The following is a 14,665-nucleotide window of genomic DNA, read 5'->3' on the forward strand; positions in this document are numbered from 1 at the left end:
TAATCAACACTAGTAGCAACCCACAGGTACCAATTTGAGGTTTTGAGACAAAGATTGGATACAAGAGATGAACTAGGGTTTGAGATGAGATGGTGCTGGTGAAGATGTTGATGGAGATTGACCCCCTCCCGATGAGAGGATCTATGGTGATGACGATGGTGATAATTTCCCCCTCCCAGAGGGATGCTTCCCTGGCAGAATAGCTTCGCCGGAGCCCTAGATTGGTTCCGCCAAGGTTCCGCCTCGTGGCGGCGGTGCTTCGTCCCAAAAGCTTGCTTATGATTTTTTCCAGGGCGAAAGACTTCATATAGCCAAAATGGGCACCGGAGGCCTGCCAAGGGGCCCACAAGACAGGGGCACGCCCAGGGCGGTGGGGCGCACCCCCCACCCTCGTGGATGGTGGGTGGCCCCCCTCTGGTGCTTTCTTCGCCAAATATTTTTTTATATATTCTAAAACTGACTTCCGTGGAGTTTCAGGACATTTGAAATTGTGCATAATAGGTCTCTAATATTTGCTCTTTTTCCAGCCCAGAATTCCAGCTGCCGGCATTCTCCCTCTTCGTGTAATCCTTATAAAATAACAGAGAATAGGCATAAGTATTATGACATAATGTGTAATAACAGCCCATAATGCAATAAATATCGATATAAAAGCATGATGCAAAATGGACGTATCAACTCCCCCAAGCTTAGACCTCGCTTGTCCTCAAGCGGAAGCCGATATCGAAAAATATGTTCACATGTTTAGAGATAGAGGTGTCGATAAAATAAAATACGGACATGAGGGCATCATGATCATTCTTAGAACAGCAACGTATATATATATTGTCATATGATTTCTTATGCTAAAGTAACAATTCATTCACAATTTCAAGTATGAATCACAAACTTCATTGAAAACTAACAAACTATAATCTCAGTCATTGAAGCAATTGCAATTTATCATAACATCGAAAACAGTCAATATAAGAACTTTTCAGGAAGTCCACATACTCAACTATCATTTAGTCTTTCACAATTACTAACACTCACGCAATACTTATGGGTATAAAGTTTTAATCGGACACAGAGAAAGATAGGGGCTTATAGTTTTGCCTCCCAACCTTTTACCTCAAGGGTAATGTCAACAATAATAGTTTATGAAAACCCACATCCAATTAGCTATATATATATCAGTATTTTTCCAACACACAGTGCTTGCCAAAGGATAAAATGTAAAAAGAAAAGGTGAAGATCAGCGTGACTCTTGTATGAAGTATAGGACAAAAAATAAAAGGTAGGCCCTTTGTAGAGGGAAGCATAGGTTATCATGTGTTTTTATGGTTGGATGCACGAAATCTTAATACAAAAGAACATCAGTTTATATTGCCACTTGTGATATGGACCTTTATTATGCAGTGCGTCGCTTTTATTTCTTCCACAACACAAGATTGTATAAAGTTTATTTTCTCCACACTAATAAATCATACATATTTCGAGAGCAATTTTTTCCTTGCAACAATGACAACTTACTTGAAGGATCTTACTCAATCCATATGTAGATATGGTGGACTCTCATGGCAAAACTGGGTTTAAGGATATTTGGAAGCACAAGTAGTATCTCTACTTGGTGCAAAGAATTTGGCTAGAATAAGGGAGAAAGGCAGGCTCAACATGTTGGATGATCCATGATAATATAATTTATTTCGGACGTAAGAAAACATAACCCATTACGTTGTCTTCCTTGTCTAACATCAACCTTTTAGCATGTCATATTTTAATGAGTGCTCACAATCATAAAAGATGTCCAAGATAGTATATTTATATGTGAAAACCTCTCTCTCTTTATTACTTCCTACTAATTGCAACAATGATCAAAACTATGTTTGTCAACTCTCAACAACTTTTATTCATCATACTCTTTTATATGTGAAATCATTACTCTCCATAAGATGATAACCAAGCCCTTGACTCAAAACTAATCTTTAGCCAACCCGTGCATTGCACAGGCTAGTTTATTGTTGCACAACACTAAAATTTTAGAAGTATTACCAATTGATTATCACATGGGTATGTATGCTTTTACTAAAAATGACCATATGATAAAGAGGATCAAATCCTTTGGTTCAGTTATTGGTGATACGCTTTACATGTAACTCCATACTGAGAATGCATGTTATAATTTTTCATGGTAATCCATATGAAAAACAGAGTTAAAGAGTTTAGGTTAGGTAATTATTAGACACTTCACATGTGTTCATGGGCTCTACCATTTTTTGTGCTGGATCTTTCAATTTGTATGCATATTCCATTGGTTCTCAATCTTTTACTGTTGTACTATTAGATTCTTATTTTGGGTGTCTTGCTAATAGTAGTTAGGATTTCTATAAGATGTCATTTGTATGATGAGAAATAAAAAGAAATATCGAGTTCGCGTGGCAGAAGCAACTACTTTCGAACTAATAGAAAGAAACGCAACGGCTGGAGTGGGGGAGTCAGAGTCGAGAAGAGGACTCCTTGTTTGTTTCTCTCATGCAAAACCGTGCATGAGACATTCATCTCGGTCTAAATTTTTTTAAACCAAACTTCTTTATTATTTGTATGACATGCATATGAATAAACGCATGTGAGCTGTGTGAGATATAAGTCTTGGTCTGTTATTTTTGGCAAAACGAAAAGGAAAAATTGTGCATACTACTCTGTAATGTTATAATAAGTGATGTTCTGGCCGAGAAAGAAATTGCTTCTTCTCCCTTTTGAAGACTACTTTTTTCATTAAAATACAACTTTGATTATAAGACCATTCCACAAGCACACTGAATAGATAGGTGTTAAAGAAGCAAACCACGTCGCTTCAACTTGAATCAGATGACATGTTTGAATATACCCACGGTTATACACCTCAGAAGCTATATCTCTAGTCGACATGACAACTTCTTGTCTATTTTTACATTTATAAGGATTTTTCAAAATAATGTGCATTCAGGTGACATTAGACTTATAGCACCATTTCCTGTATTAGGTATAAGCTACCGCTCTTGCCAATTCTTAGCACAAATCAAATTGATGTGTTATGTATTCCTAATGAAATGAACACGGGGAATAAATATGGAGTCTTTTCCTTCCAATCTACGTAGTGAGTTGTGATCTGAAAAGTTGAGCAATAACACATTATTATAGATTATAGTATTTCAAAGAATATAAATTTTTGAACCTATTTTTATTATAGAATATAAATATTTTACTTGCAAAAAAAGAATATAAATATTTGAAACTATTTTGATTTCTTTTTTTCATCTCCCATGGATGAATTAAGAAATATATATAGATAATTTACAAATCCAGTCATTCTAATCATGGATTCTTGCTAATGAAGTACAATATCTGAGGGAAAGATGTTCTTCCAAAGTGTACAACACTGTTACAAATACATATTGAGAGTGAAATATTAAAATTATAGGTGCATAATCTTACAGATTCAATTCTGAAAGTCATTTCGAATGCCAAATCTTCAGTAGCAACAACGATAATCACTTGTATACTAAGAATACAGATTCAGTCGCAACAACAATAATCATTTGTAAACTGAGAATACAGATATCGGGAGTCAATGGTTGTTGCTTGTAAGACTATACAGATATAGTAACATGCTGAAAGAGTAAGCTATTGGCAACAAATGTTCAAGGTTCTCATGCTCGTAGGCTTTCTTATAGTTTCGGTGTAACGGTATTAAGTATCCACACATCACTGCTAATTCACTATCAATTGTTGGGATCAAAATTTATGAAATTACTAATCATATAATCAAAATTTGATCCATAAAACTATATCACAGCAGCATGGTACCTGGTATTTATCTGTTCTGCTAGGCCTTTAGAAAACCTGAATCTCCGAACATTGTTTCTGTCGATAGATGTAATCTAGAACAAAATACATTCTGCAATAAAAAAGAAAGTTATGTGAGGTGTTATTAAGTGATATTTCACCAGTTGCTCTCAAATTCCTATTGCTTCATATAGCATGACTATACTAAAAGTTGTCAAGGCATGAAGATTTAATTATGCATTGATGCAATTGTAACAGCAAGAAGATAGCACAGTACAGAGGAAACATCAAATCCAAGATCTAGCTTGATTGGTTCAACAAACATTTGTATGGGAAATACACGTATGATGCTGTGTATAGTAAGAACTATACTTATGTGTATTAGATAGAGTGGCCAGCTAATATGGTAGTTATTTATTCAAACGCAAAGAATATATTAACAACTTATTCTCTATATTCAACTATAATGATGCCACATATTAGAGGCCAAATGAAGTTCTCACGTAGCACAATAAGTTCTCTTATCCATGCGGCATCAGTTCAAGAACATTTTACCTTTAGTGTAAGATGGATATTGCCCTCCAAAAATCAAACACCTTCAATCTCAACATGCAAACCTGAAGGCTTCTAGTAAAACTCAGGCATTCATACCAAGAGAGAGAGAGAAACATTATGTCATGCCCCAAAATAATAGTATTATGTATGAAAAAAGCATAACTGATTGCAAAAAATGATTTACTAATACTATGATTACTTGTTCGCACCCCTGCACCATCTCCTAAAAAGTGCTATTTTATTTATTTAGTACATATAGAAGGCAAAAGCACTCCAGATAGAACTACCAGTACTAAGAAAATGAGATTGGCCATTGGACTTCCAATCATAGTATTTTATAGGATCCACACTAATAAAAATCTAGAGTAAATGTTTTCATTGTCTTTGATTGATCACAAACAGATTTCTGCTAGCTCCACAAAGACAAAGAAGATCATGCATGTAATCCAATGGAAACTATTAAAGAAGCATGTGAACAGACCAGGGAAACATCAAAGCACAACAATATTGATTAGTTGTTCTTTCCAGTACACTTTTACCAATGACGTGTTGTGAATTAATACTAACAAATAGTAAATATGATAGTACTAACACTGAAATTTTCAGACTGAACACATGCATTATGTAGCAGACGGACATTTCTAATCCTGAAGCAAAAAAGAAGATGGCATATAAAATTATAAAATTAATCTTAAAGAAAAACATCATGACGCACATTCTTTAGTTTCATTCTTGAGATTGCAATTCTGCATTACAGGCATTTTCTCAATTACAATAGTACAAAATCCACCTCCGATGTTGTTATTAGAACAGAAAAAGTCATCAGCAGTTAAAAGGTTAGCTTGCAAACCAAAATAACAAATAAAAAATGGAAAGATTATTTAGACACCAATGTTAAGTAGTCAGGCAATAACGAATTCATATAAGACATTCACTTCGAGGGTTTCACTTACATATTTGATGTATCAGAATAGAAGCGACCAGACCAATACCTCTATGTGTACTGAAACAACGATATAAAATAGGATGAAGATGTGCTCCCATCCATGTTCTGCAAGGAAATACAAAGCAACAGTTTCCGTGTTTGTATAAAACGCTAGTCTAGCATCTTGGCTTCACACGTCAGGCTTGTTAGCAAATATATGGATACAAAACTAAAAGATTCATTTAGAAACACCGGAGGATATTAATCCACTATTTTATAAGAAAACGGCAAAAAAGTACAAAACCGAGGAAGGGATCTATCTAGTCGCCCAGGCTAGCAATGTCCACCCTTGTCAATGACGCCTTCAGATAGATCTGCAATGAGAGATGATGATGCAATTCCTTTGGACAGATGTGCAGTGCGAGATCAATATTGTAACAGCATCATCAGCACGTTGTATTGTATGTATGAAGTTTCTTTCGAGGAGTGATGCCGGCTGGGAACAACGACATCACGATAAGAGGGATGCTTTTTAGGCGATGGAAATTAAGATTGCAATAGCAGGCAGATGATTGTGCTCTGTAGGCTCAGTTCATCGAGGGCTGAAAGTAGCTAATTTATAAGGAGCCTGCGATCAAATATCATTTTTCCTATTTTTTGTTGTCGAGACATACAGAGAGAGATGACGATCATTTTTTCCCCAATAGGGCAAAATAGGAGAATCAAGGGGAGGATGCCTCAAGGAAAACATGAGAGACCAAGGAGAGGACGACTCGTCACACGTGGCATATGAGAGCATCTCATGCTTCATCCGAGTGCTACAGGTAAATTATATATTAACTTCCTAAGTAAAATCGTGTAGGTTGGGTTATTTTTCCACTTCAAGAGTTATCTAAATCGTTTGGTTAACATATTCCAATTACATAGATTAATTTGATAGTTTGAACGACGTGGATAAATGAGGAAGCACTAATTAAAGAAGTCTCTAATTAGAATAGTAAAAATTACAAAGCATTTCGATAGAATGTTAAAATATTCAGTAGACCATTAGTGATTTTCAAAAAGTCAACACACTGTCATCTTCAAATTTCCCTCTCTAACGACCCCTTAGAAGAACTATCCTACATAACATTGCATCCTAGCATGCGAATTCGTGAATGAAAAAGAAGTTACTTCAGTCGTAACAGCAACTAAGCACTAAAAGGGCTAGCAGAGCACTAAACTTAACATCGTAAGAATGATGAAGATACTTACACGTAGTTTCTCTCAAGCTGCAAAAATATTACACAAAATAGTATGAATTGATCATACTTGGAAAAATATTACACATAACAATGACCATGGTTAGCAGCAAAAAATCTTAAGTGGAGTGCAGTACTTGCATAGTTGCATATAGAGTACAGTTAGGGAAATAACAAATGATATAAACCATATGTGTGATATAGAAAGAAATGGAGTGTACCTTTAAGGGATAGAGGTTTGCCAAAAAAAATATTATGCATGTACAACTCGTACTTGAAGCTAACTGTGTATGGCCAATAGTTTTAAAATCTGACTACCAGCGGATATAACAATAACAAAAGTGCACAATTTAGTAGTTTAACACATGAAAGAATATTTAAACTCCAAGCATCATACCTCTGTGATAAATTGAACGGATGGAGAATAGAGTAGGGATCCTGGCGCTAGCAGTCCGCTACAGCCCCTTCACTCGTCGTCACATCAACCATTGTGAGACTGACTCAGTAAATTGGCCTAAAATGATTTATGTTGGCATGCTGCATAATCACAACCCAAAATATGTTGTTATTAAAGACCAAAAAAGAAAGGGATTGGGGAGATTCTGGATTGAACTGTGAGTTTGTGATCCTTTTTCAGATCCGTTGATAGAAATCTGAACTTCAAGATGACATTGAAGTAAGACGGAGAAGGATTAGCAAGAGGTGATTGGGTTGTGTGGGCCTTTTATCAGAGCGATTATAGTGTGAGGTACACTTGGGGCCTCACGACCATGGCCTCTAGCATGAGGCGCTCGTCACAGTGCAGGCACCGCAGCACGGCGACGGACGGCAGGGGCGCTGGGAACGCGCAATGCTAGAGCGCACCACCCAGAGCATCATGAAGGAATTGGCGGCGGCGACATCGTCCCATGACGGCGGCGGCATCGTTGCATGACGATGGCGACGACATCGTTGGATGGCGGCAGCGGCAGCGGTGGCCGCAGCGACGGATAGCAGCAGCGGCGTATGGCGGCAGCGGTGGGAGCGGCGGATGGCAGCAGTGGCGGTCGCAACGGCGGATGGCATATAGGTCGAGGAAGCCAAGGAGAACCAGTCCCGGAGCGAGGCTTTTGGTGCAAACGTTCAGGCTGTAATGGGCTGATGGGTCGTTGACCGCGCAACATCATCGGGGGTAATCCGGTGCGGTTGTAAAGTGGTTTCTAAGGGGAGCTACTATCGGGCGCCTGAAGCGCCCGAACCTCTCCCTGGCGCTCGCTACGGCGGCCAGTTGGGCCGGCCCACGAATCGCGCCCAGCAGCGAACACAAAAAGCTCGCGAAAAAAATCCGGACAAAGACATCTCCGGGTCTCGAACACAGAACCTTCCAGTTTACGTACGAGTCCGCTAGCCACACGATCTATCGTCTAGGTAGTGATTAGTAACAGCGGCAAAGGCATAATAAATAATGTCGCTGCGCTATTCTATTTCATAGATTTTTTTTTGGAAAAAGATCGTGACATTGAAATAGTTCATGGATTTTGAAAATTGTTCTTCATTTTGGAGGAAAATTACACAAAACTGAAAAAGTTCGTTGGTTTTCAAAAAAGGTTCATCAAATTTGAAAAAACTTATTGGTTTTGAAAAACGTTCATCAAAATAAAAAAAATGCATTTTCATTTAATGTTCATCAAACTTGAAAAATTGTTCAGCGAATTTAAAAAAAGTTCATCAAATTTGAAAAATGTTCATCGAAATTGAAAAAAAAGGTAATAATTTTTCAAGAAAAGTTCATCAAATTTGAAAAAAGTTCATCAAATTTGGAAAAAGGTTCATCAGATTTGGAAAAAGTTCATCGGATTTGAAAAGTTCATCATATTTGAAATAAGTTCATCAAATTTGAAAAAAGTTCATCAGATTTGGAAAAGAGTTCATCGAATTTGAAAAAAAATTATCGGATTTGAAAAAAGTTCATCGAATTTGAAAAAAGTTCATCGGATTTGAAATAAGTTCATCAAATTCGAAAAAAGTCCATCGGATTTGGAAAAGAGTTCATCGAATTTGAAAAAAATATCGGATTTGGAAAAGAGTTCATCGGATTTGAAAAAAGTTCATCAAATTTGAAAAATGTTCATCGAAATTGAAAAAAAGTTAATAATTTTTCAAGAAAAGTTCATCAAATTTGTAAAAAGTTCATCGAATTTTGAAAAAAACATCGGATTTGAAAAAAGTTCATTGAATTTGAAAAAAGCTTATCGGATTTGGAAAAAGGTCGTCTGATTTGAAAGAAGTTCATCAAATTTGAAAAAAGTTCATCAAAATTGGAAAAAGAGTTCATAGAATTTGAAAAAAGTTCATCTGATTTGGAAAAACGTTCATCAGATTTCAAAAAAGTTCATCAAATTTGGAAAAGAGTTCTTCACATTTGAAAAAAGTTCATTGATTTTTAAGAAAAAAATCATGAATTTCAAGCAAAAACATCAAAGTAGGAAGAACAAAAAAAGGAAAAACAGAAAACAAAAACGAAAAAGGAAAAAAAGGAAAAGAGGAAAGAATAGAATGGAAATAGAGGAAAAAGATTGTAGTTTACATATAAGCAAGTTTGTTTTTTGAGAAACACATATAAGCAAGTTAGCGTGATGGTTAGCGATGCTTTGCTCGACAGGGATGTCGCTGGTTCGATCCTCTGCCGGGACATCTGTTTTTAGCGCTTAGGAAAAAGGAGATGGGCCGGCCCAGCGGGGTAAAAGGGGTGTGCGCCATATACCAATAAGCCTAAAACGGGCGCTACAGGCGCCGTTTAGGAAACGCCGTTTCTAAGTCTATAACAATGAGAAATTATGGACTATATTCTTTTGACAATGGGCCTGTAACGTGGTATGCATTGATATAGTTTGTTCAAACAGTAATTAGATATAGATAGATTTTCTCGTACCAGCGCTTAGGAAAAAGGAGATGGGCCGGCCCAGCGGGGTAAAAGGGGTGTGCGCCATATACCAATAAGCCTAAAACGGGCGCTACATGCGCCATATACCAATAAGCCTAAAACGGGCGTTACAGGCGCCGTTTAGGAGACGCCGTTTCTAAGTCCATAACAATGAGAAATTATGGACTATATTCTTTTGACAATGGGCCTGTAACGTGGTATGCATTGATATAGTTTGTTCAAACAGTAATTAGATATAGATAGATTTTCTCGTACCCTAAAAAAAGATTTTCTATGAGTAGATCTACACCGTAATAAAGTCGGTCCCACCAGATTAACGGCCCTAATTTTCTAATTAACATGGTAATTTCTCGGGAGTCTGTAAGTAGTATAGGTATAGAAAAAAATAGATTTTCTATGAGTAGATCTACACCATAATAACTCGGTCCCACCAGATTAGCGCTTAGGAAAAAGGAGATGGGCCGGCCCAGCGGGGTAAAAGGGGTGTGCGCCATATACCAATAAGCCTAAAACGGGCGCTACAGGCGCCGTTTAGGAAACGCCGTTTCTAAGTCCATAACAATGAGAAATTATGGACTATATTCTTTTGACAATGGGCCTGTAACGTGGTATGCATTGATATAGTTTGTTCAAACAGTAATTAGATATAGATAGATTTTCTTGTACCCCAAAAAAAAGATTTTCTATGAGTAGATCTACACCGTAATAAAGTCGGTCCCACCAGATTAACGGCCCTAATTTTCTAATTAACATGGTAATTTCTCGGGAGTTTGTAAGTAGTATAGGTATAGAAAAAAATAGATTTTCTATGAGTAGATCTACACCATAATAACTCGGTCCCACCAGATTAGCGCTTAGGAAAAAGGAGATGGGCCGGCCCAGCGGGGTAAAAGGGGTGTGCGTCATATACCAATAAGCCTAAAACGGGCGCTACAGGCGGCGTTTAGGAAACGCCGTTTCTGAGTCCATAACAATGAGAAATTATGGACTATATTCTTTTGACAATGGGCCTGTAACATGGTATGCATTGATATAGTTTGTTCAAACAGTAATTAGATATAGATAGATTTTCTCGTACCCTAAAAAAAGGATTTTCTATGAGTAGATCTACACCGTAATAAAGTCGGTCCCACCAGATTAACGGCCCTAATTTTCTAATTAACATGGTAATTTCTCGGGAGTCTGTAAGTAGTATAGGTATAGAAAAAAATAGATTTTCTATGAGTAGATCTACACCATAATAACTCGGTCCCACCAGATTAACGGCTCTAATTTTCTAATTAACATGGTAATTTCTCGGGAGTCTGTAATTAGTATAGGTAGGTATAGGTATAGGTATAGATAGATAGATAGATAGATAGATAGATAAATAGCTCACGGACTTGATTACATAGAAGGATCATAAAGCAAAACTCAAAACTAAATCATACTAAAACTTTATTCTACTAGATCAAGACATTACCAAAAGGATCGAACTAAGAAAAATGATAAAGATAAAAGTGTGATGGTGATACGGTACCGGGGCACTCCCCCAAGCTTGGCAGTTGCCAAGGGGAGTGCCCATACCCGATACTCAGTTCTCCTTTGGTGGTAGTGATGATGGAGTTTTTGATGAAGGCTTGTCGTCCATCTTCCAAGGCATAGGCTCACCATAATAGAATGATGATCGAATCTCCAGTATCCTCGAATCTGCAATCAAACTCGTCCTCTCGAATCTATATTCATACTCACAGTTTTGGTTTTGCAGGTCATAGATCTAGGCTTGGAGGTGCTCGATTTTCTCGTGAAGCTTGAAGATGGTCTCCCCAATGTCCTTGGCATCCAGCTTGTGATTGTTGGTGAACTCCGCGATCATCATGTGGTTGGCGTCGAGTCCGCGTTCCACCATCCCCTGGCAATTGAAAGCTTGTTGCTCCATTACTTCGAGTCTTGTCTCCACGCTTCCGGTCCTCCTTGGTCCCTCAACATCGCGGATGTGCAGCACCCCCTCAAGCAACTCAATGGTTTGAGGGTGTTGTAGCACCTCCGTGAGGTAGGGGTTGATGACCCTCTCGAAAAACTTGTCCTTGGGGGCGCTTGAAGACGTCATGGTGATCTAGATCTGTCAGAAAAACAGCTCGAAATAAAGATAGGAGATATTTGCGTGGTACGGTGGTCAAAACCTCCAGGAGATTATATAATGGATTTTTACCGACCAAAAGAAGTATCGTGCAAGAAAACGGAGTCCGGAGGGCACATGAGGTGCCCACGAGGCAGAGGGGCGCGCCCAGGGGGGTACGGCGCGCCCTCCACCCTCGTGGACGCCTCGTGTCCTTTCTGGAGTGCTTCTTATTTTTCTATTTTCTTAAATATTCCAAAACGGAAAATTTGCTATTAGAACTATTTTGGAGTCGGTTTACTTACCGTACCACATACATCTTCCTTTTCAGAGGCTGAAACGTTCTGGAAGGTGTCCCTTATATACTCCTCTGGGGTTACGGTTTCAATAACATTAGTTTCAACATTTATAGGATTACCTGAGATATAATGTTTGATTCTTTGACCGTTCACCATCCTCGGATTTGTGCCTTCGAAGTTGTTGATTTTTATGGCACCGGAATGATAGACCTCCTCGATAACGTAAGGACCTTCCCATTTAGAGAGGAGTTTTCCTGCAAAAAATCTTAAACGAGAGTTTTATAACAATACATAATCACCTACATTAAACTCACGTTTTTGTATCCTTTTGTCATGCCATCTTTTAACTTTTTCTTTAAACAGTTTGGCATTCTCATAAGCCTAGGTTCTCCACTCATCAAGTGAGCTAATGTCAAATAGTCTCTTTTCACCAGCAAGTTTGAAGTCATAGTTGAGCTCTTTAATGGCCCAATATGCCTTATGTTCTAGTTCGAGAGGTAAGTGACATGCTTTTCCATAAACCATTTTATATGGAGACACACCCATAGGATTTTTATATGTAGTTCTATAGGCCCATAATGCATCATCAAGTTTCTTGGACCAATTCTTTTTAGATCTATTAACAGTCTTTTGCAAAATTAATTTAAGCTCTCTATTGCTCAGTTCTACTTGACCACTAGACTGTGGGTGATATGGGGATGCAATTTTATGATTAACATCATACTTTGCAAGCATTTTACGAAAGGCACCATGAGTAAAGTGTGAGCCACCATCAGTCATTAAGTATCTAGGGACTCCAAACCTCGGAAAGATAACTTCTTTAAGCATCTTAATAGAGGTGTTATGATCAGCACTGCTAGTTGAAATAGCTTCTACCCACTTAGTAACGTAATCAACAATAACTAAAATATGTGTATACCCATTAGAGGAAGGAAACGGTCCCATATAATCAAAGCCCCAAATATCAAATGGTTCAATAACAAGTGAGTAATTCATAGGCATTTCTTGACGTCTACTAATATTACCAATTCTTTGACATTCATCACAAGACAAGACAAACTTACGGGCATCCTTGAAGAGAGTAGGCCAATAAAAACCGGATTGCAATACCTTATGTGCAGTTCTATCTCTAGCATGGTGTCCTCCATAAGCCTCGGAGTGACACTTGCGTAGGATCTATTCCTATTCATGCTCAGGCACACAACGTCTAATAACACCATCTACTCATTTATAAAGGTGTGGGTCACCCCAGAAGTAATGTCTTCAATCATAGAAAAACCTTTTATTTTGTTGGTATGTGAAACTAGGTGGTATAAATTTAGCAACAATGTAATTAGCATAATCAACATACCATGGAGCAGTACGAGAAGCATTTATGACAGCTAATTGTTCATCAGAAAAAGCTGTCATCAATAGGTAGTGGGTCATCAAGAACATTATCTAACCTAGATAAGTTGTCTGCAACCGGGTTCTCAGCTCCCTTTCTATCAATAATATGCAAATCAAATTCTTGTAGTAGGATAACCCATCTAATAAGTCTAGGTTTAGCACCTTTCTTTTCCATAAGGTATTTAATAGCAGCATGATCAGTGTGAACAGTTATTTTAGAATCAACAATATAAGGTCTGAACTTATCACAAGCAAATACAACTGCTAAAAATTCCTTTTCAGTAGTAGCATAATTTCTCTGGGCACTGTCTAGAGTTTTACTAGAATATTGGATAACATTTAATTTCTTATCAACTCTTTGTCCTAGAATAACACCTACAACATAATCACTAGCATCACACATAATTTCAAAGGGTAAATTCCAATCAGGAGCCTGAACAATAGGTGCAAAAATCAAGGCTTTCTTAAGTATTTCAAATGCTTCTACACAATCATCATCAAAGACAAAAGGAACATATTTTTGTAAGAGATTAGTTAGAGGCCTAGAATTTTTTTAGAAGTCTTTAATGAACGTCTTATAAAAACTGGCATGACCAAGGAAACTTATTATACCTTTAATGTCCTTAGGACAGGGCATCTTTTCGATAGCATCAACTTTAGCTTTATCAACTTCAATACCTCTTTCAGAAATTTTATGCCCCAAGACAATACCTTCATTAACCATAAAGTGGCACTTCTCCCAATTCAAGACAAGATTAGTTTCTTCACATCTCTGCAAAACTCGATCAAGGTTGCTTAAGCAATCAGCAAAAGAAGTTCCAGATACAGAAAAATCATCCATGAAAACCTCAACAATCTTTTCATAAAAGTCAGAGAATATAGCAGTCATGCATCTTTGAAAGGTAGAAGGTGCATTACATAAACCAAAAGGCATAAGTTTATAAGCAAAGGTACCGAAAGGGTAAGTAAAAGTGGTCTTTTCCTGATCCTCTTTTGACACAGGTATTTGAGAGAAACCAGAATAACCATCTAGAAAGCAAAAATGTGTATGTTTGGGTAATCTTTCTAGCATTTGATCAATGAAAGGTAGAGGGTAATGATCATTTTTAGTAGCTTTATTTAATTTGCGGAAATCAATTACCATTCTATAACCTGTAACAATTCTTTGTGGGATCAATTCATCTTTAGCATTTGGAACAACAATAATACCTCCTTTCTTAGGGACACAATGGACATGACTTACCCACTGACTATCAGCAACAGGATAAATTATACCTGCCTCCAGAAGCTTTAGTATTTCTTTTCTTACCACTTCTTTCATATTAGGATTTAACCGTCGTTGGTGATTAACAACCAGTTTAGCGTATTTCTCCAATTTTATTTTGTGCTGGCATAGAGTGGGACTAATTCCCTTAAGATCATCAAGAGTAT

General features: G+C 37.5%; 1 long non-coding RNA gene across 1 annotated transcript; it reads right to left on the bottom strand.

Annotated features, from left to right (window-relative positions):
• Positions 1–2,409: 2,409 nt before the first annotated feature.
• On the bottom strand, positions 2,410–7,630 carry LOC125543535 (uncharacterized). Its single transcript, XR_007298556.2, has 3 exons — positions 4,360–7,630; positions 3,826–3,916; positions 2,410–3,127 (listed from the first exon to the last, which is right to left on the bottom strand). It is a non-coding gene; the product is annotated as an uncharacterized LOC125543535 (long non-coding RNA).
• Positions 7,631–14,665: the final 7,035 nt, after the last annotated feature.

This window comes from Triticum urartu, chromosome 3A (assembly GCF_056163025.1).
Source record: "Triticum urartu cultivar PI428250 chromosome 3A, HENAU_Tu73, whole genome shotgun sequence".
Taxonomy (NCBI): Eukaryota; Viridiplantae; Streptophyta; class Magnoliopsida; order Poales; family Poaceae; genus Triticum; species Triticum urartu.